A 20145-nucleotide genomic window follows, 5' to 3' on the forward strand; every position below is an offset into this window, starting at 1 on the left:
ACACGAAGATAAGATAACGATAAATCAGGTCTCATACGGCCCGCATCTCGTGGTCGTGCGGTAGCGTTCTCGCTTCCCACGCCCGGGTTCCCGGGTTCGATTCCCGGCGGGGTCAGGGATTTTCTCTGCCTCGTGATGGCTGGGTGTTGTGTGCTGTCCTTAGGTTAGTTAGGTTTAAGTAGTTCTAAGTTCTAGGGGACTTATGACCACAGCAGTTGAGTCCCATAGTGCTCAGAGCCATTTGAACCATTTTGGTCTCATACGGAGACGTAAAGACTAGTAGTGGTACGGGGTACCCTCCTCCACGCGCCCTAAGGTGTTCTGCAGAGTATCGATGTAGACACAAAATCGAACGCCTCTGACTTCATTATGAAATAGTGTTCTAGCTAGTACAAATGTATTCGAAATTTAAACTTTCCGATTAAATCTCCATCTAATTTGACACGAAAGTCATCCAAGGCGTACCTTAACAAGACATGAAATACTACTACAGCACGTTACGTGTTAATATTCACTAATGCCTGTTAGGGGTGACGTTCCATGTGTTGTCCTCACACTTGCAGGCTACAGTGCACTCGTCTCATCAGTGAGTTACGAATTCTTTCAAACTCTCCCACACCATCGTAAGACTGTAGCATAGCTGCTCCAGTTTTTGAATGGTATCAACGTAAGTTCTATACACTTCACTTTTGAGGTGACCCCAGACGGAAAAAATCTAGAGAATTGAGGTCATGTGACCTTGGATGCCAAGGTACAGGCTGTGCTCGACCTACAAATTTCGGGCCATATTAGCACGCCAAACGTAGTCTTATATCAGCAGCAAAATATGCATCTGCATCATCATTGTGCGAGGTAGTTTAAGCCAGGGGCGAAATGTGATCCCAAGATAGGCACTTCATGGAAAAGTTTACATTTCATATACATTTGTACCAAGTACGACAATATTTCTTGCTGAACTCAGTGGCGGCTCGTAACCACACATTCACAATTTTGTCCGCAGCGGCTCGTTGCCGGAAGTATGTTTGTTCGAACTTTTTTGCCTTTTTTTTACCATATATTTTCACTAAATTCCAGTTTTCATTATTGATTGTGATTCACCCTGAGTATACACTGTCTAGTCACATTGTGAGCACTTGTCAAAAGCCTGAATGGGCACCTTCTGCCGCGCGGACTGCTGTGAGCCGTACAGGGAGAGCGTCAGTGAGGTTCTGGAAGGTGTGGAGACACGCCGACTCCAGTGCCGTGGCCAGCTCCCCTAGGTTTCTCGGCTGAGTATCCATGGCGCGAGCAGCCTGATCAATGAGGCCTCACAGGTTCTCGATTGGGTTTAAATCCGGGGCCTTTGATGGCCAGGGGAGTACGGTAAACTTATCTTGGCGCTCTTCGAACCACGCACGTACACTGCAAGCTGTGTGGCACTTCGCATTGTCCTGCTGTAGATGCCATCGTGCCAAGGAAAAAAAAATAAAAAAAATACTTGTCGGGCCGGACATCGGCCCCGAGGATAGTTGCTTGCTTGCGTTGATCCACTGTGTCTCCCAGAATGACGACACCCAGGGAATGGCATGAAAACATTCTCCAGTCCAAAAGCTCGCTCCCTCTTGCCTGGACCGTTCCGATTGTTGCAGGGCGTTTGCGTTCCTACGTATCACGCGGTTCACACCAACGACCAATTTTCATTCATCTGAAAAGAGTACCTGTCACCGTTCAGGGGACGTCCAGTTGTTGTAATGGCGTGCAAATTCCAGCCTCGGTCGCCGATGAGCAGAAGTCAGCATGGTGCACGAATCAGACGCCTGCTGCTGAGGCCCATACGCAGCAGAGTTCTCTGTCGGTTGCCCCTTGATCAGTTGCTCAACAGTTGCACGTCTGTTCGCTCCTAACACATCCCCGCAGCCGTCGTTCAAACCTGTCACAATATTTGCTCAGCGCCGTTTTTGGATAGTGCATTTTTCCATGCACAGCGCACTTGAACCGCGTCGGGACGCGAACAGTTTACAGACTTAGCCGTTTCGGAAATGCTTCACCCTTGGCGTGAGAGCCAGTGATCATGCCCTTTTGCACATCAAATAAATCGCTCCGTCCCTCCGACGCGCGAGTAGTGCTTCCATCTGCCGGCTGTGAGTATTGCATGTTGACGTCGAACGTACCCGGTGATCACTTTAATGTGAATGGATCGTGTATAACATTTTATTGTAATTTTTGTTGATAAGTAAGTTTAATCTCGCATATGGGGCTTTATATGATACGTTGCAAGTGTGGGAGAAACGTTCTACGACTGGAACTGGGGACAATAAACGGAATATTTCGAGCATCTCACGGTCGTATAGTAAGCTTTATCCCCTCGTCCTAGCCACACAGTGTTGTTCCAAACATACCTTGCCACCCAAGTTCAATGCGACAGTGGCTCGCCTAAATTTTAACGAATCTCACTGCAAAAAAAAAATCGATCTCCACTACAAGAACGGACTGCTGCTGCTCTGATGTGTAGAAGACCACTTTAACCACATATTAGTTGGCTGCCGACAATTGAAACAACCGACGGACGCCCTGTTTCACCGGTTGAGGAACATGGAGCATAGTTGAACTATTCTACGTGAAAACTCTCCTGATAAGTGTGGGCGTCAAGGTCACTTGATTGTTATCGAATTACCTTGCGGTGGTGGAAGTTGAACTCCAACGATCCCTAGCTCTCCCACAGCAGAGGCAAGTAAAGATATACAAAAGAGGACAGATTAATTAGGCTAGTTTAACCTGGAAGAGGCAGACGTGAGTTGCGCTCGCAGTTGTTGAAATGAGGAACTCGAGGCTTCATTGGCAGCGCAATCGGGGCAGGAATAGATGATGATGTTTGATTGGACCTCACCACAAATGCGCACGTTAGGCGGTAGGGGTATCCATATTTTAGGAGGTGTGGTTTGAATCTTTTGCCCGTCCGCATTTTGTTAAAGGAATTTCCAGACGCTGTTTTCGAGACGGTAAGGAGATAGTTTTGCTGGTAGCATCCAGTGATGGTCTTTTGAAGTTGACCACACCTCCGCTTTGGCCTGAATTTGGTATTCGTAGTCCTCGGTTGCCCGGAGGAACCAATTCCATGATTTCAGCCTTTGCGTAGCCTGACGAATGCCGTATTACGTTGGTGTAGTACGGATGGGTAGGACTTTGTTCTCTCCTTGTAGACAATTACCTACCGGCGAATTACTTTGGAGCGACTATTCTAGCCATGTGCTAGATCTATGCAACTTTCTTTCGGACAGCCGATGATTACTTTCCATGTTTCGTTAAGCGCGGACGTGGGTCAGGCAGGAGGTGCAGAGAGTTGTTCTTCTTCCTATTGTAGTTTAGCACCCCAGTGTGCAGGTGGACGTGTCAAAGTAAATGAGCGTATTGATCTTCACGAAGCTGCACCGTGTCTGACAGTTTCTATAAATGCGTCGGTGAGCCCTTTCCGTCTCTCGTATAAATAACTAGAGACGGGGCCTTGCCGACGCAACCCGTTGCACCCGAGTTCTAAGATTCGACGCAGGCGGGAAAGGTTGCTTCGGCGCATCTCTGCAAATAACTGCCTAGCCTTAGCACGTCGATAAAGCGCCCATATAAGGCGGCTATGATAACAAGTCGCATTAGCTGAATCATGAATTAATTTTCGAGCTCCGGCCCAAGACTTGCCGGCGTTATCATAAACAGCAGGCCAGGAAGAGCTTTTTCGCTTACAGATATCAGCACTTCAATGTCCTAAAGCAGGACGACGCAGTTCTCAAAAAAACATGTGTAAGTTACAGAATTTCCAAGCGTTGTTAATTATAAAACATATGCCACTTATTAATATAATAGCCCAACCAAAAGAACAAAGTCGGCCGTAGGCGGTTTCGTGAGTAGAGTTCATATTTTTAAAGTACGACGTACTGACACTCCAGACAGAAAGTGGTGGGCTCAATCCCGTGGACGTCATTAATAAATCAAAATCATTATATGTGAACAACGCAAAATGTGAAAGAAACGCTCTAATAGTTCAACAATGCATATATTAGATTAAATAGCCTCCTTGAATTTCAATCCACCAGTCAACGTAAAACATATCCCCAACTACTCTACAACTAAAATATTTCTTAATGTAATGTACTTACATTAAAATAATGTTACATTAAAATAATAACGACAATGAGAGGTATATCAAAAACTAATGACAATGTGCGAAACCGACAAACAAATACGGGCTGTTTCACGACGAAAGCTAACAAGCATTTTCAGAACTTCACCAACTGCGATAACGCCGAAAGACTACTTAAACCCAGACACTGAACCTTATCTTAATGCGGAAAAAGTGCCGCAAACTGAGGTGCCCTACGACACAGTACATCGTACCAGTAGGAAACAAAACCAGGAAAGACTACTTGGTATAACTCACAACGCATCTTCGAGTTGTCGGAAACAAAAAATTACAGGGAAAGATACCCCAACATAAAACGTTCATGTAAAATACACTCTGATGGCACATGCTGTTTTAAGGTAGACGTTACCTTCAAGAACACCTTGGACTACTGAAGTGAGCAATATAAAACAAAAAAAACCTAAAGGTTTCCCTTTAGTGGTCACTACATGCAGTTTGATGTAGTGCAAAACATATTATTGTTAGGGTCGAGTGCGATGTTGTTGGCCGTCTTCGTCAATAAAATTGGGGTCTCTGCGACAACCAGGATAGAAGAAATGATTATGCACAGGTTAGTTAACAATTTGTATTGGATTCTCTTAAACTGTGATAAGGGTCAGTTCAGTGTTAGAGTTCATTATAAAAGTTCATTACCAGAGGACTGATGTATGACCATTTTGTGTGACAATATGTATACATATAGAGTAATACATGAGTGGAAGAAACATGTGTAGCGTAGAAGTCGCTGGCTCGAATTCCATCTGTATCTTTCTTTTGCTTTACATAATTGTTTCTTTTTATCAAAGGGAAATGATAATTAACTAATAATTTTTTAAAATACACATTTTTATTTTTAATTATTGATTGGATGCACGTGCGAGTATTCACAATAAATTAAAATTTTCGCCAAAAATGTGAAGTATTAAACAGAAGATAAAACATTTCTTTGTTTGTAGAGGCAATAAAGTTACTGATGCATACAATTTATTTCATTTAAAGCTGCTACGGCCTGAATGCATCACTTCACTACAACTTAAACGTTTGTCATCAAATGGTGTCTTTTTTCCTAACTTCAACTTTCCAAAATCACGGGAACTGGCCAAAGTCATTAATCTTCCTAAGCCTGGAAAGGATCAGCTACTTGCACAAAATTATCGTCCAATTTCCATATTAAGTTGTTTAGGCAGAATTTTAGAAAAAGTAATTCTTCACTTTCTCCGACAGTTCTTATCTCTCACAGTTCTGTTCACCGAGCAATGAGACTCGTCGGACACACTTACTCAGCCCACCACTCCAGAGCTCAGGAGCTGTGTTTCTTGAAACAGAAAAAGCGTTCGACATACGTCTGTAAGCGAGATTTCCACACTCCTAAACATTCCTAGGTCCATTGTATCCGATGTGGTACTGAAGTGGGAACGTTAAGGGACATGCACAGCACAAAAGCGTACAGGCCGACCTCGTCTGTTGACTGACAGAGACCGCCGACAGTTGTAGATGGTCGTAATGTGTAATAGGCAAACATCTATCCAAACCATCACACAATAATTCCAAAGTGCATCAGGATCCACTGCAAGTACTATGACAGTTAGGCGAGAGGTAACAAAACTTGGCTTTCATGATCGAGCGGCTGCTCATAAGCCACACACCACGCCAGTAAATGCCAAATGATGCCTCGCTTGGTGTAAGGAGCTTAACGATTGCACGTTTGAACAGTGGAAAAACGTTGTATGGAGTGACGAATCATGGTACGCAATGAGGTGATTCGATGGCAGGATGTGGGTATGGCGAATGCCCGGTGAACATCATCTGCCAGCGTGTGTAGTGCCAACAGTAAAATTCGGAGGCGGTGGTGTTCTGGTGTGCTCGTGTTTTTCATGGAGAGGTCTTGCGCCTCTTGTTGTTTTGCGTAGCACTATCACACCAAAGGTCTACATTGATGTTTTGAGCACCGTCTTGCTTCCCACTGTTGAAGATCAATTCGGGGATGGCAATTGCATCTTTCAACACGATCGAACACCTGTTCATAATGCACCGCCTGTGACGGATTGGTTACACGACAATACCATTCCTGTAATGGACTGGCCTGCACAGTGTCCTGACCTGAATCCTATAGAACACCTTTGGGATGTTTTGGAATGCCGACTTCGTGCCAGGCCTCGCCGACCGACATCGATACCACACCTCAGTTCAGCACTCCGTGAAGAATGGGCTGCCATTCCCCAAGAAACCTTCCAGCACCTGATTGATCGTATGTCTGCGAGAGTGGAAGCTGTCATCAAGGCTAAGGGTGGGCCAACACTACACTGAATTCCAGCATTACTGATGGAAGGTGCCACGAACTTGTAAGTCAATTTCAGCGAGGTGTCCGGATACTTTTGATCACATAGTGTATAAGAATCTTCAACTCGACTGTTCCCGGCATCTCATCAAAATTCTCTATTCCTTTTTTGCTAATAGAAAAAACCAGCAGTCAGCCAAGAACAGTGGAGGCCGGGGTAACACAACTCTGTCATGGGGCCAGCCCTGCATTCTGTTTACGGCTGTGGCATTCCGCAACAGCCAGGACAACTCTCTCTGCTTGCGGATGATGTCGCTATATACGGTAGTAGTTTGAACTGCAAGTTTAATGTTCGAAATCAGCAACATCACCTCGAAAATATTTGGCACTGACATATTTTGTGGAAAATTAGGATTAGTTTTCCAAAAGCTCAATTGGTCATGTCTGTCAACTAAAGAATACCTGAAGATGTAGATGTCACCTCGGAAGGAACTGTCCTACCATGGGAATCTAACATCAGATATCTAGGCCTTGATATCGACTCCAAACTTACTTTTGAACATCACATCGAAAACATCTGCAACAAAGTTACTCTTCTTCTGTATCAGATGTGCCGCTCATCAAAGTCATTTTCTCACCATCAGAACGAAACTCCGTATATACAAATTTTTCTACTCCCTGCAATCATCTACGACTCCGAAATTTGGTCTCTAGCAGTGAATACCAACTTCCAGAAGGTACAAATCATTCAGAACAAATTTCTTCGAATTGCAGTTGACGCTCCTTGTTATGTACCAGACTCAGTTATTCATACAGGTGTCGAAGTTCCGAAAGTACTTACCATCAAACAACAACAAGCACTAAGATTCTACTACAAATCTCGTCTTCGCCTTCACTTTTCATTCGATCATTACGACAAATCCCACCCTATCCCCCAAATCCATTGTTCGTGTTGCTTGCCGAAGTTCCGTTAACATTTCCTGCGTAATTTAAAAACCAAAATAAACTAGAATATATATTTGAAAGAACATAGCCAATATAACGTAATGAAACTTAAACCCGTACAGGTAAGAATGTATGCTGTGAATGCTATTGAACTCATATCTCAATTACATGTCGTCACCCGTCTAAGTAAGTGGAAGATGCCCGCTTTACTATATTCATCAGTCTTACTAGAAACACACTCAATATCTTCCGTTATGATTTGTTGGGTAGTAAAGCGCTCTGTGTCGGAAAAAAATTAAGCAAATGTAAAGTATTGCTATTACCGACTGGTTATTAGTGAGTACACGAGTGTTATTTTCACGTAATTGGATTTCATTCTTGTATCCTCCTCGTTGATGAATTCTTCATTATTTTTCTACGTAGATGTCATGATACATTGTTGTCTTCTCCGATATTCACTATAGGTAAAACTATGTCCTCCCGACCATGGGCGCATATAAGATAGTTGGGGGGGGGGGTAATGCAGGGGGTATGGAATATTTTTAATATTTTGGAAGACGACTGGCGACTTGTTAGTAGCCATAAAAAAGTTCCAGTTCCTACCCTGTTAATAACTTTGTCCTACTGCTAAAGTACTACGCCATGGTACTCAAACTCTACAAAGAAGGATAACATGTTATTTTAAGTACCTTATTGAAACCTTTTATATTTAGGAAAACAACTGCAGGAGAAATTCCTTCTACTTCAAATACAGAAAAGCACAAGTCATAAGACTTTACGCTGGTAGTGATATAAAAAGCAAACTGTAAGTAAATTATTATTTGTAGGTTAGTTTATGAATTTTACTCTAACATGTATTTGAAAAAGCAACTGAAAGTTCTTTTCTTCATACCGAACAAGATAATCACTTTGTCGTTGAAACCAGGATTTTTCACTTTTTTCTTGTGGATGCTGAGAGGGCACAAGCCTGACGAACGTTCCTTGTCAGTGTGTTGGAGGAACGATCTACGGCGCAAGTTGTGGAAGGTACAGTTGACAGAATATGAAGAATCTCCTTGCTGCTGGGTAAAACATAGTTTCTGCGAGTATATCGTGTTTTTCCAAACACTTCGTATTTGTCCTGACGCCACATGTAACCTGGCCTCTGCTTCCAAATTGTCAATTGGATAGGACTTTCAATGTCTCTCACGAAATCTTCTTATTCTCCTTTTTCGTTACATTTGGTTGAAGAATTCCACTTTTGGAAGGTATGTCTTCTTATTTTCCAAATATTGAGAGAAGACACGTTATTATAGACTCCATGTATGGACTGTATGTAGATTTCACATTAAAATAGGCTTTGGGCAGTGATCACTGGACATTCACATTGCATCTGTCGATCTGCCTTCCAACCAGTCTTGGTATTTTTATATCAGTGCCATGTTCCTTATAACCTCCTGTTACTGCGTCGAAAATGTTTGTGAATTCGTCATTGATTTCTCTCTGCTTTTGAAAATAGACTAGCAGTTCATTGTTGTATCTATAGACTGAGTGCGTGAATGGAGATAATATCAGTATACTGGAGCTCGTTCACTGTTGGTAAGAATGTCTTGATATTATATGTAGATAAATAATAAATGTGGTTAATGATGTTGGGTTATTAGTTGGCTGGCTGGGTTATTAGTTGGCTGGCAGGTGATGTAGTGGATTGTTTTTTGTTTTACGGTTATCTGCAAGGCGTTCTAGACCATCCTTTGTCAAGAAGTTTTCTTTAAATAGGCTGATTGATAAATAGTTTTGTGACCACCTAGGTTCACAGAACATTGCAAAGTTAGTTATCTTTCTAAGCAATACACATTCTCCAAAGAACCTGATAACTTCTTTCACTGTTCAGTGTTCACGAATCTTCTGGACAGTGTTAAGGTGATGGGTAACTAAGTTTATTGTGAACGATGTACAATGTGAATAAGCAGCTGAGGATACGTTTTACTAATCCTAACCGGCACTCCAGTTTCATAGCTTGTAGTTATTGCTGCCATCAAAGCCAAGCCAATCAACCTATTCGTTTCAATGCCCAACTTTTCAACAAATATTAAAATAGATTACGGAATTCATCTAATGTAGTTAGCTCTGCAAACCCTAAAAATTCTCCTTTTACTGTACCGCTCAACTTCTCATCTACAGATCGTACTCCCACAGACAGGTGTTCTTTCAGCCGTTGAGTGAACCAATTATGAAAATGGTGGTGATTTTTTCAGTTAATCAACAATCTGGTGGTGTAACACAGAACCACGTGTACTTATTGTTTTGAACTCAGTGTGATGCATTTTACTTCTCCACTGCGATTCTATAAATGATCATCGAACACCTTCTCGCCCGCGCCTTGTCTAAAAAAAACGTAAATCTTAAAAATTTCGTTCACTAGAATTCTTTTTTCTAATGGATATGTCACGAGTGCCACAAAATATTAAGGTAGGAAAAATTGATTTGAGTTATTCGTCTGTTGGCATTTACAAGCTTTTTGATCCCAGTATCCAATTGTTCGATCACGTTTTTCTTTCATCTCTAAGGACTCACAAAAACGTCACGCCTTACTAGTAGATTCGAGAACCAAATGCTCTTTTCAAGGCATCGAGCAATTCATGAAAGTGTTTGAAATTTTCGTGAGCCTTTATCACAAAAGAACCACAAATTTCTCCTTTTACAACTGTTTGAAAAGATTACAAAACTATCCATGAGTACTTTCCTAGCCAAGTTTTTTTTAAAAACGCCATTTTATAGTTTGTTATCAGTGCCGTTTCTGAAATCTTGATGAATTTAGAGCACGTAGGTTTTTTAATAACTGATACTTGACTTAATCTGACATTAAATGGTTTATGCATTCGCCTCAATCAAAGCTTTGGTTAATTGCTAATGCATGTAGTTCCTCCGGCTTGTTGATAGTAGCAATTGAAGTAGATGGGTTGACGTTATCCCACTCAGTATTGTCAGGTGTAGGAGTGATATCACCAGCCTCGGTACTAACGGTGGAAGAACATTTGGCAATGACACTTCTGATGATGGTCAGTGTTGAAGATTCTGCTCGAAACATTTTGTTGAGAATAAACTTTTTTTTACGCTTTTGAATGTACTGGTCGTGGATCTTGTAATGAAGTAGGAAGTTTCTTTTCTGTGCAGAAGAAACACTTTTTTTTTTTTTTTCTTCAAAGGCATTTGTGATAGATTAGATTTAGTATAGACCCAAAAATGAGATGATTCTCGTGGGTGCGGAACATGTCACAAAGTATAACATTTGAATATAATACTCACGTCCCTGATCAGTTGTCAGGAGATTGTCAAAATATGTGAACAATATGCCTAATCTTGACTGTTGTGACCAAGTGCTGTGAAAACTGAGATCTAACAGACATTTTTACTTTAGTTGGTCTAACAGTCTCTGTTAAGATATTCATCTATGTAGTAGAAGGAGTTGCCTACCAAAAAGTTTTTCAAAATTTGTTTAAACTGTGCTTTAACTGAAACCAAGTTTTTAATGATTGCTGGCAATTTATTGAAATTGTGTGTTCCTGAATATTGGATCCCGTTTTGGTCCAAGATAAGTGATTTTAGATCTTTATGTAGGTTTTTCGTATTCCAGGTATTGAGGTATTGATTGGAAATAGACATATTATTTGCAACAAATTTCATTAAAAAAATATACTGAGAAGCAGTGGCTAGAATACCCATTTCCTTGAATATGTTTCTACACGATGTTCTTGAATTGCAAATACAGATTTGTTTAGGTGCATCAGCAGTTCTGTGGTATGGCCTTCCCAACTGAATTTATTATCGAGTTTTAATCCCAGAAATTTAACACTGTCAACCTCTTCCATCCACATGTCCTCATATCTTAAACACATGATGGAAGGAAATCTCTTGCTGACTCTGAACTACATATAGTGGGTCTTTTCAAAGTTTAAGGACAGTGAATTAGCTTTAAACCATTTATTAATAACAGTGAAAATTTAATTAGCAGCCATTTCTAAATCTGTATTTTACTTGCTATTTAGTGCAATGTTTGTATCATCTGCAAACAAAACAAACTTAGCATCTGGTAACGTAGCAGACGAGAGGTCATTGATGTACACAAGAAAAAGTAACGGACTCGAGATGGAACCTCGAGGATTACGAAATGTAATTAATTTTCAATCAGATGAGGACTGATTGCGTACTCTTCAGGTATTTCGCGACACCTTTTGCTTCCTGTTAGGTAAGACTCGAACCATTTGGCAGCAGTGCTAGTGACAACCGTAATATTCTTAGGTACTTAAGAGATTGCTGCTGTTCACTCAGGCTTTTGACAGGTCACAGATAATACCAATAGCCTGTAATTTGTTATCTAATGAATTGAATGCATTCTCACTGTACATGTAAAAAGGCTTCTCTATGTCGGAACTCTAAAGGAACCCAAACTGTGAGTTGCACTTTATATTATTTGCAGTCAGATGCTTAAAAAGACGCTTGTACTTAACATTTTCAAACATTTTTGAAAAAGCCGCCAAAAGTGAAATTAAATGATAGTTCGACGTTACCTCTTTATCCACCTCAGCAAATTTTAGCCAGTCCGGAAATGTTACGCTGATACAGATTGATTACAGAAATAACTTAAGATAGGACTCGACTCACATGAGCGGTTGTTGAGTAATCTCGTTGATACGTTATCATAACCACTGGAATACTTTGGTTTTGAGGTTTTTATGATGATTGCGGCTACTTTGGGAGAAATGAGTGTTACTTCAATTTTGCTGAAGTTATTTATAGAGACTGATCTCAGATATTTCATTGCACTGTTTACTGAACCTGATAACCCCCAGCTGTCAGTAACAGAAACGAAGTACTTGTTTAAGTGTTTTGCAGCACTATATGCACTTTTTACCAATGTCACATTTGTTTTTAGAGCTATCTGTTCCTCTTCCTTCCGGCCCAGCCTATCTCTGTGTCTTCTCTATATCCCATATAGTTTTTATTTTGTTGCACGATGTAAGTATCTTGTTCTCATAATAAAGCTGCTTAGATTTCTGGATTACTTGCTTAGTATTTTGCAGTATTCTTTTAATACATTACAGTGCTAACAGCAGAGCTGTTCCTAGAAAGTGCATACAGTTTCCTTTTTGTCCATATACCTTAATTCGTTGTGTAATCAATGGTTTATTTTTAGACCTCTGTTTGGTTTGAGTTATCTTTAGGGGAAAGCAATTTTTAAATGAGGAAGTAACTTTATGAATGAATGAATGCTTTGAATTTTTCATTTGAGTTCAGAGGTATTGTAAACAACTATCCAGTTCATGTCTTTGAGTAGTCTCCTTAAATTCTCAATTTATTACCCTCATGTACTCAGATGTAATAGATTTTACATCTTGACAAGTTTTGACATGTACCAGATGATGCTGCATGTCGTGTTCAGATAGCCCATTTATTATTGGTTTTCTGATATGACTTGTTTTCCCTAGATTTGTCTACAAAGATATTATCAATAGCAGTTTCAGAGAATTTACATACCCTAATTGCAAAGTTCACAGTAGGAATTAAATTGAATGACAGTGTTCCTGATTGCAATAATTGTTCACTGACAGAGCTTTTCAATAAATCAGCATTAAAATCACCAGCAATCACTCTTTTCTAGTGATTTTTAGTGTGAGATGCGACAGCAGAACTTTCAGATTTTTTTATGAAGAGGTTAAAGTTCCCTAAAGGTGCTCTGTATGTAATTACTGTTATGAAGGACCTGGAGAAATGTGTGGTAAACACTGTGCTGTTGTAATATATTGCTTTCGCAACCGGTTTTGTCATTGATTATCTTCACAGTGGAAAAATATTGTAACAAATTATCATGTCATAGACGCTATTTAACAAAAAAAAAGTCATAGCTGACTTGCCGATATCAGAAAAAGATACTTCGTCGATATCAGAAAAAGATACTTCGCGCCATAATACTGGGTTAAGCAAACAATAAACATTGAAAAGTGAAACCATGAGACAGCAGTAAGTGCACAGCACCCCTGCTCAGGCACAACAACATTCGGTTGGCTAACAGACAGCTTGATATACAATCAGTGCGCAGAGCTATGAAGACACTTTGCAGAAACTGCGACGCGCCATAAAGTCGAAACGCCCGTGAATGCTGTCGGGAGGAACGATCCTGCTGCCGTCCCTACGTTGCCAGTCGGACGAAGGCTGCGCTTCAGCGATTTGGTTGGGAAACACTGCAACATCTAGCGTCAGCCAGGATCTTTCGCTTAGTGATTTTTCACGTCTTTAGCGACCTGAAGGAAGACATGCGTGGACTTCCGTTTCAGTCAGACGATGAGGTACAAGAGGCGGGTGCGTCCGTGGATCCATCAGCGGCCGGCCGCCTTCTACGAAATAGGAATCGATCGTCTTGTCTCCCACGGGGATAAATACCGTAACACAGGTGGAGATTACTTTTGAATGGAACGACGCCATGGTCCCGTTAACGCGAGTGTTTAGCTTTCATTTGACTGCCCCTTATATTTGGAAATCTCCTACATCTTGTGTTAGGTAACAGTTTGATATTGCCCGAAAAGGAAGACAGCCGAAGAAGTCCGACGTATTTCTTTGCCGGCATCTTAACAACGGAGCGCACTCGCATAATGCTCACATTCCTGTCGGAGGGCAGAATGGAAGGGTCCCGCGTGACCCGCTTGGTAATTTAGCTGCAGCGAGCTAACAGATTTCGCGCCGGCCTGTACGGACATTCCGTCCCGCCGGCGTATAATGATGGGACGGGACCAGCAATGCGGCTGTTCCCGCAAAGGAAACTCACCAGCATTCCCCGCGGACGCAAACGGCGCCCCGGTATGCTCAAGACGCGCCGCAAATCCCGAACGCGAACGCTTTTTTTATAGTTGCTTCGCCGACGTGACCCCGCCGAAGATGGCAAACGCTGTCCGCAACAGACACGCGCAGTTGCACAGAGGAAGATTGCCTCAGCCGTAATATCGCATTCGCGTAAACAACACGCTTGCGCGTTGTCCACTAAAATATTGCACGCTTCGATCTTTATCTAACATAGCAATACGGTTCGACGTCGTCGTCGTGTTCAGTCCGAAGATTGGGGGTGCAGCTTTCCGCGCTAGTCTGGCCTGTGCAACCCTCTTCATCTCTGGATAGGTACTACATCCCTCATCAGTTTGTCTCGCTGTTTCCATCACTTGGCTACCACTACAATTTGTAGCCCAAATTCCCAAACCTACCATTCCTTGATGCATCAATATTGGTCCTATCTAACGATGCCTTCTTTTAGTTAAGTTGTGCCACAAATTTCTTTTCTGAGCGAACCTTTTCAGTACCTCCTCACTAGTAAGTTATTCGATCTGCACGGCATTCTTGATTTGGCACCATGATTGAATATTTCTATTCTCTTCTTGTCTCAAATATCGCCCACGTTTCAGTTCTGCGCAAGCATACACGCCAGATGAATACTTTGACAAAAGACTTCAGAAGGTTCAAATTTATATTAGTTTTTATATACGCTACACTTCGGCCATCATAAGTTATTTTGCTGCTCGGACAGAAACTTGTGAACTATCTTCAGTGTCTCATTTCCTAATTATCTTAGAGTTGCCTCGTCTTCCAAGGACTTACCCGTCTTCGACAGAATAATAACCTCATCGGAAAACATCTCAAAGGTTTAATTTTTCTCTCTTTGCAAGTAAATTTCTTAAAACTCAAAACTAGATCTTTTACACACACACACACACACACACACACACACACACACACACACACACACAACTATATATATTCAATTATTTCTAACAATGGAAAATCCAGGTTGGAATGTAACAATCAGAGAAGGAAAGTTCTGTGAATCTTTTTGTTGTGACTATCGCGACTCAGCATCTCCGCTGTATGGTGAATTTTTAGTTATTTCTATTTTCTTTCAATCATTTATTTCTTTTTCAAGAAAATCTTAATATATTCACGTTTACACGAACGCTACAGACAAGGGTTACATGTACGCTTCAAATTTCACAGCACGTCATTTAGTCAGTTTTGTGTCATCGCTTTGCGTTCGATCATGCAATACTGTGCTACGTCAAACTTTTAGAGGCCGTTGGTTTGAATTAAAATATAAAACAGTACAAATACAAATAAGTATTCGTAAGTGCGAGTCTACAGCGCTGCTCCAGAAGAAGATTGCTAAGACACCGAGTCTGAGCACAGCCAAGTTTGTGCCGATGTGACGTAAGACTGGGATAGGGTGAGCCGACGACGCTGTAGTTTACGGGAAAGTGTTGTCTTAAAGTTACTAAAAATGATTCAAATGGCTCTGAACACTATGGGACTTAACATCTATGGTCATCAGCCCCCTAGAACTTAGAACTACTTAAACCTAACTAACCTAAGGACGTCACACAACACCCAGTCATCACGAGGCAGAGAAAATCCCTGACCCCGCCGGGAATCGAACCCGGGAACCCGGGCGTGGGAAGCGAGAACGCTACCGCACGACCACGAGCTGCGGACTCTTAAAGTTACTACAGGATGATGCAGTTGACTGCCACGGAATTTCTATTTCTTATGATGTATAGCAGCTTTCTCTAAAAGTGGGAAGATGTAAATTAATGTAGCTTAGTAGGAAAAACAGTTATGTGATGTTCAAATACAGTATTAGTGGTACCCTGCTTCACACAGTCACGTTAATGAAATACCTATGCGCAACGTTGCAAAGCGATATGAAATGGAAAGAGCACTTAAGGTTGGCTGTAGAGAAAGCAAGTGGCCAACTTCGGTTTAACGGGAGAATTCTGGGACGCTGTAACTAATATGTAAAGAGAACAGTTGTGCGACCAATTCTTGAGTACTGTTAGTGTTTGGGATCCCCATCAGGTCGCGATAAAGGAAGACATCGAAGCAGTTCCAAATGTACTGCTAGATTTGTTACTGGTAGGTTCGATCAACACGCAAGTACTACGGGGATGCTTCGCGAATTCAAATGGGAACCCGTGGAGGGAAAAATGACTTTCTTTCTGCGAAACACTATTGAGAAATTTTAGGGAACCTGGATCTGATGCTGAGTGCAGAACGATGCCATTGCCACCGACGAACATTTCGCATAAGACCCCGAGGGCAAGGAAAAGGAAATTAGGGCCCATGTGAAGGCCTATGGACAGTCTTTCTCCCACTCTTCATTTGCGAATGGAACAGGAAAGGGAATTACTACAAAGTGGTTCAAAGTACCCTCCTCTGTGCACTGTATGGTGGCGTGCAGAGTGTATTTCTTCGTGTGAGGCCCCCGTAGCGGTTACGTTTAAAAATGCACTGCCATCTGCATCCAGTCAGTAAGGCGTGCTGTTAAGGGGTGGAAACTCATTCTCCGAGAGGTTGCCAGCGTCACGGCGGACAGGACAGGAAAGGACAAGGAGTGGGGGCATCCACCGTTGGAAAGACCGATATTTTGAGCGCCAGCCAGCAGACGCACAAATATAACAGGCGTCGCGCCGGCAACGGCAACAGGTAGCCTAGCCGGCTGCGCCCATCTGCAGTGGCCACATTGAAAAGTCGCTCGCGTGCGTTTCAGGGGAATAAGCGGCGTGATGAGGGCCGATTCCATAACGTTTCTCCACGCAAGCGATGTATCATTTGCCCCCCCCCCCTCCCCATTTCTCAGACAATACTTGCCTTTTCCTGGGCTGTAACTTATTTTCCTCAAATTGTAAATACAATAATCACCCTCCGCAGCTGAAGAGTATCGCTCACGCTTTTAATGCTGTAGTCCACGGTTCGATTGCTGGTGACAGTACCAAGTTAACTTGACACTGACTCTGACCCACGTAAGATTAAAAATATTTATCTATAAAAATTTTACTGTATATACACGGCAATAATAATCAGTAACTGGCGCGTTTCGAAATGTACGATAGAAGAACCAACAAGTCTCGAATAAACATGCGTCAAAAAAAAAAATATTGTCATATATGTGTATTTGAAATTTAAGCTTTTCGATTAAATCCCCAGCTTGGGTTCAATTTCGCCCAGAGATTGATGGCGTTGCAGTCACGTGAAATGTATTTGAGCGCAGCAGAAACAAATGGGAAATTGTTCTGTGAAAATTCACTGAGATAACCGACTTTGACAGAGGGCACATCGTTATGGCCCGGCGCTTGGGAACAAACTTCTCGGAAACGCCGAAGCTGATCCGCTGAACGCATGCTACTGTCATGAGCATCTGTGGAAAGTGGTTGAAGGATGATGAAGTCACGACTATGCGACAAGGTATTGGACGTTCGCGCCTCGTTATAGAACGTGAACGTCGGAGGCCTGCCTGCCCAGTTAGGCAGGATAGGCAGCTATCGAACGACAGGCTACAATGTTGGTGCAAGCGCCATGTTTTGGACCTCACTGTCAGCGGACATTGTTGAATCGTTGCTACAGACACACCTACGTGTTCCCACGTTGACCCAACGACATCTGTTATTACTGCAGCGGGTACGAGATGGTCCAGATTGGACCATAGATCAGTGATAGTTAAAAAATAAATTAGTAAATAATAGTAAATTAATACCATGCAATGAGTAATGCACTGTATCAGTGTACTATTTGCTTTATTGCAGACTCTCAGTCGATTTCCCAGTATATTTATGTACCTTTCCTCTAAAGATTCGCCGGCCGCGGTGCTAGGCGCTTCACTCCGGAACCGCGCGACTGCTACGGTCGCAGGTTCGAATCCTGCCTCGGGCATGGATGTGTGTGATGTCCTTCGGTTAGTTAGGTTAAAGTAGTTCTAAGTTCTAGGGGACTGATGACCTCAGATGTTAAGTCCCATTATTCTCAGAGCCATTTGAACCTGCAGAGATTCACCTCTTCAAGCTTGTCCTCTAACTTAAGATTCACCTTTTTTAGTCCCGGCCTTCCTTACTCTTGACAACCGTACGCATGTTTCTCACATAATGCTTCGCACTTTCACCTACGAGCATTTAAAAGCGTAACTTTACTGTGTGTCTGAGGCGGAGTAAATAAGTGTGGTTTTTTTAAAAAAATACATGTATTGAATTTACTTGAAAAATGTCAAGAATAGGACATGTTGTACTATATAGAACATCCAAGCTCAGTTCCATCGTGCATTACATTAAAAGGGATACTATTGTCTCTCCTAGAGTTGGCCGCTGTCATAGCGGCGAGGGGCACGGGGCGCTGTAACAGGAAAATGCCCATTTGGTCACGTGCAACACGAGAAGCCAAGTGTTAGGTAACCATCGGCCGTCACATTTTTGTAATGTGGTAAGTGGGCCAATGTCGGGCGCAGGCTGCAGCGTCGGTGCCAGATTGACGTGCCTACAAGCTGCATCGACTTTGTGCGCTCGTGTGGTACACGCAGTCGCCACTGAATGTGCTTCTACAGTAAAACAACGTCTGGTAGCTAAGCAGACAGCTACATCTACATCAGTACTCCGCAAGCCACCTGACGGTGTGGGGCGGAGGGTACTTTTGGTGCCACTACCTGAGCCCTCCCCCAGTTTCAACTGCCTGAGTCTGCACCGTTCATCCTTCTGTAGGTCACTCTGCATATCAGTGCTGTCTTCTAGCTTTGCTACTTTGTTACAGACAACCGTCATCTGCAAACAGTCGTAAAGAGTTTATATACGTTGTAAACACTAACGGTATTATCACACTTCATTGAGGTATTCCGGAAATAACATCTGCCGATTTTGTTCCGTTAAGAGTGACGTGTTGAGTTCTGTCTGCAAACGAAATCGTGAATCCAGTGGCAGATCTAATCCTGAACGGTAATCGGGGATGGTGTCAGATGCCTTCCCAAAGTCAAGGAACACGCCATCAGCCTGAGCACCATTATCTACAGTGCTATGGATCTCATTGAGGAACGGAGCGAGCAGCTTCGCAAGATCTCTGTTTGCGGAATTTATGTTTTTTGTAGAAGAGATTTTCGTCCTCCAAAAATAACATAATTCTTGAGCATAAAAAATGCCCTGTTATTCACAACAGCGTGACGTCAACGATATAGGCCTACAATTCTACGCTCTCGTAGCTCCAGCGATCTTCTATAAACTGCTGCTAGAAAGGAGAAAATGTTGTGCCGAAAAATATTGCAGGTATCTCATCTGATTCTGATGCCTCTTCACTACCAAACGATTGCTGTCGCATTTCCATTCCGCGATCTCAATATTTGCCATTTCGACGTTCATACGATGACTGAAAGGAGGGACCGTATTACTGTCTTTCTGTTATCTTCTGTTTCAGTCCCTGTACGTCCACTGAGTGACTGAATAGATTTCGACCCATTTACTGTTTTTGCATAAAACAGAAACCTCTTAGGGTTTATGTCAGATCGATTGACAAAATTTTACTTTCAAAGTCCTTGGACGATTCATCATTGCTACGTCAACTGATTCCTTAAGTTCAAGTCTTGTTTGTTGTTAGGAGGTCTAAACTGTTACCTTGTTGAGTTGGCTCTCTTGTCTGCTCGTATTGTCGGAGAAACTTTTAGAGTAATGGTACACGAATCATTGTTTCGACTTACTAACAAGTCGTCATCTGATGTTAATACGTTACTTGGTTACAGTGATACATTTTATGGGAGCTGAGGCTGAACTCTTTATGTATAAAAACTCAGCCTCCATATGTTCGTGCTCACAAAACTCGAAATGTATTCGGTCGACTAAGTTGAAAATTTGACATAACGTTGCATTCAGATACGCCCGTGTTTGTATATACCAAATTTTAATATATGTAATACGTAAATAAATGTATTATATATAAACGGGAAACGTTA

At 42.1% G+C, this 20145-nt stretch overlaps 1 protein-coding gene across 8 annotated transcripts in view; it reads left to right on the forward strand.

Moving 5' to 3' along the window:
• LOC126095759 (transcriptional enhancer factor TEF-1) overlaps positions 1–20145 on the forward strand; it is a 759916-nt gene that overhangs the window by 346660 nt on the left and 393111 nt on the right. The window lies entirely within an intron of this gene.

Source organism: Schistocerca cancellata, chromosome 8 (genome assembly GCF_023864275.1).
Source record: "Schistocerca cancellata isolate TAMUIC-IGC-003103 chromosome 8, iqSchCanc2.1, whole genome shotgun sequence".
Classification (NCBI taxonomy): Eukaryota; Metazoa; Arthropoda; class Insecta; order Orthoptera; family Acrididae; genus Schistocerca; species Schistocerca cancellata.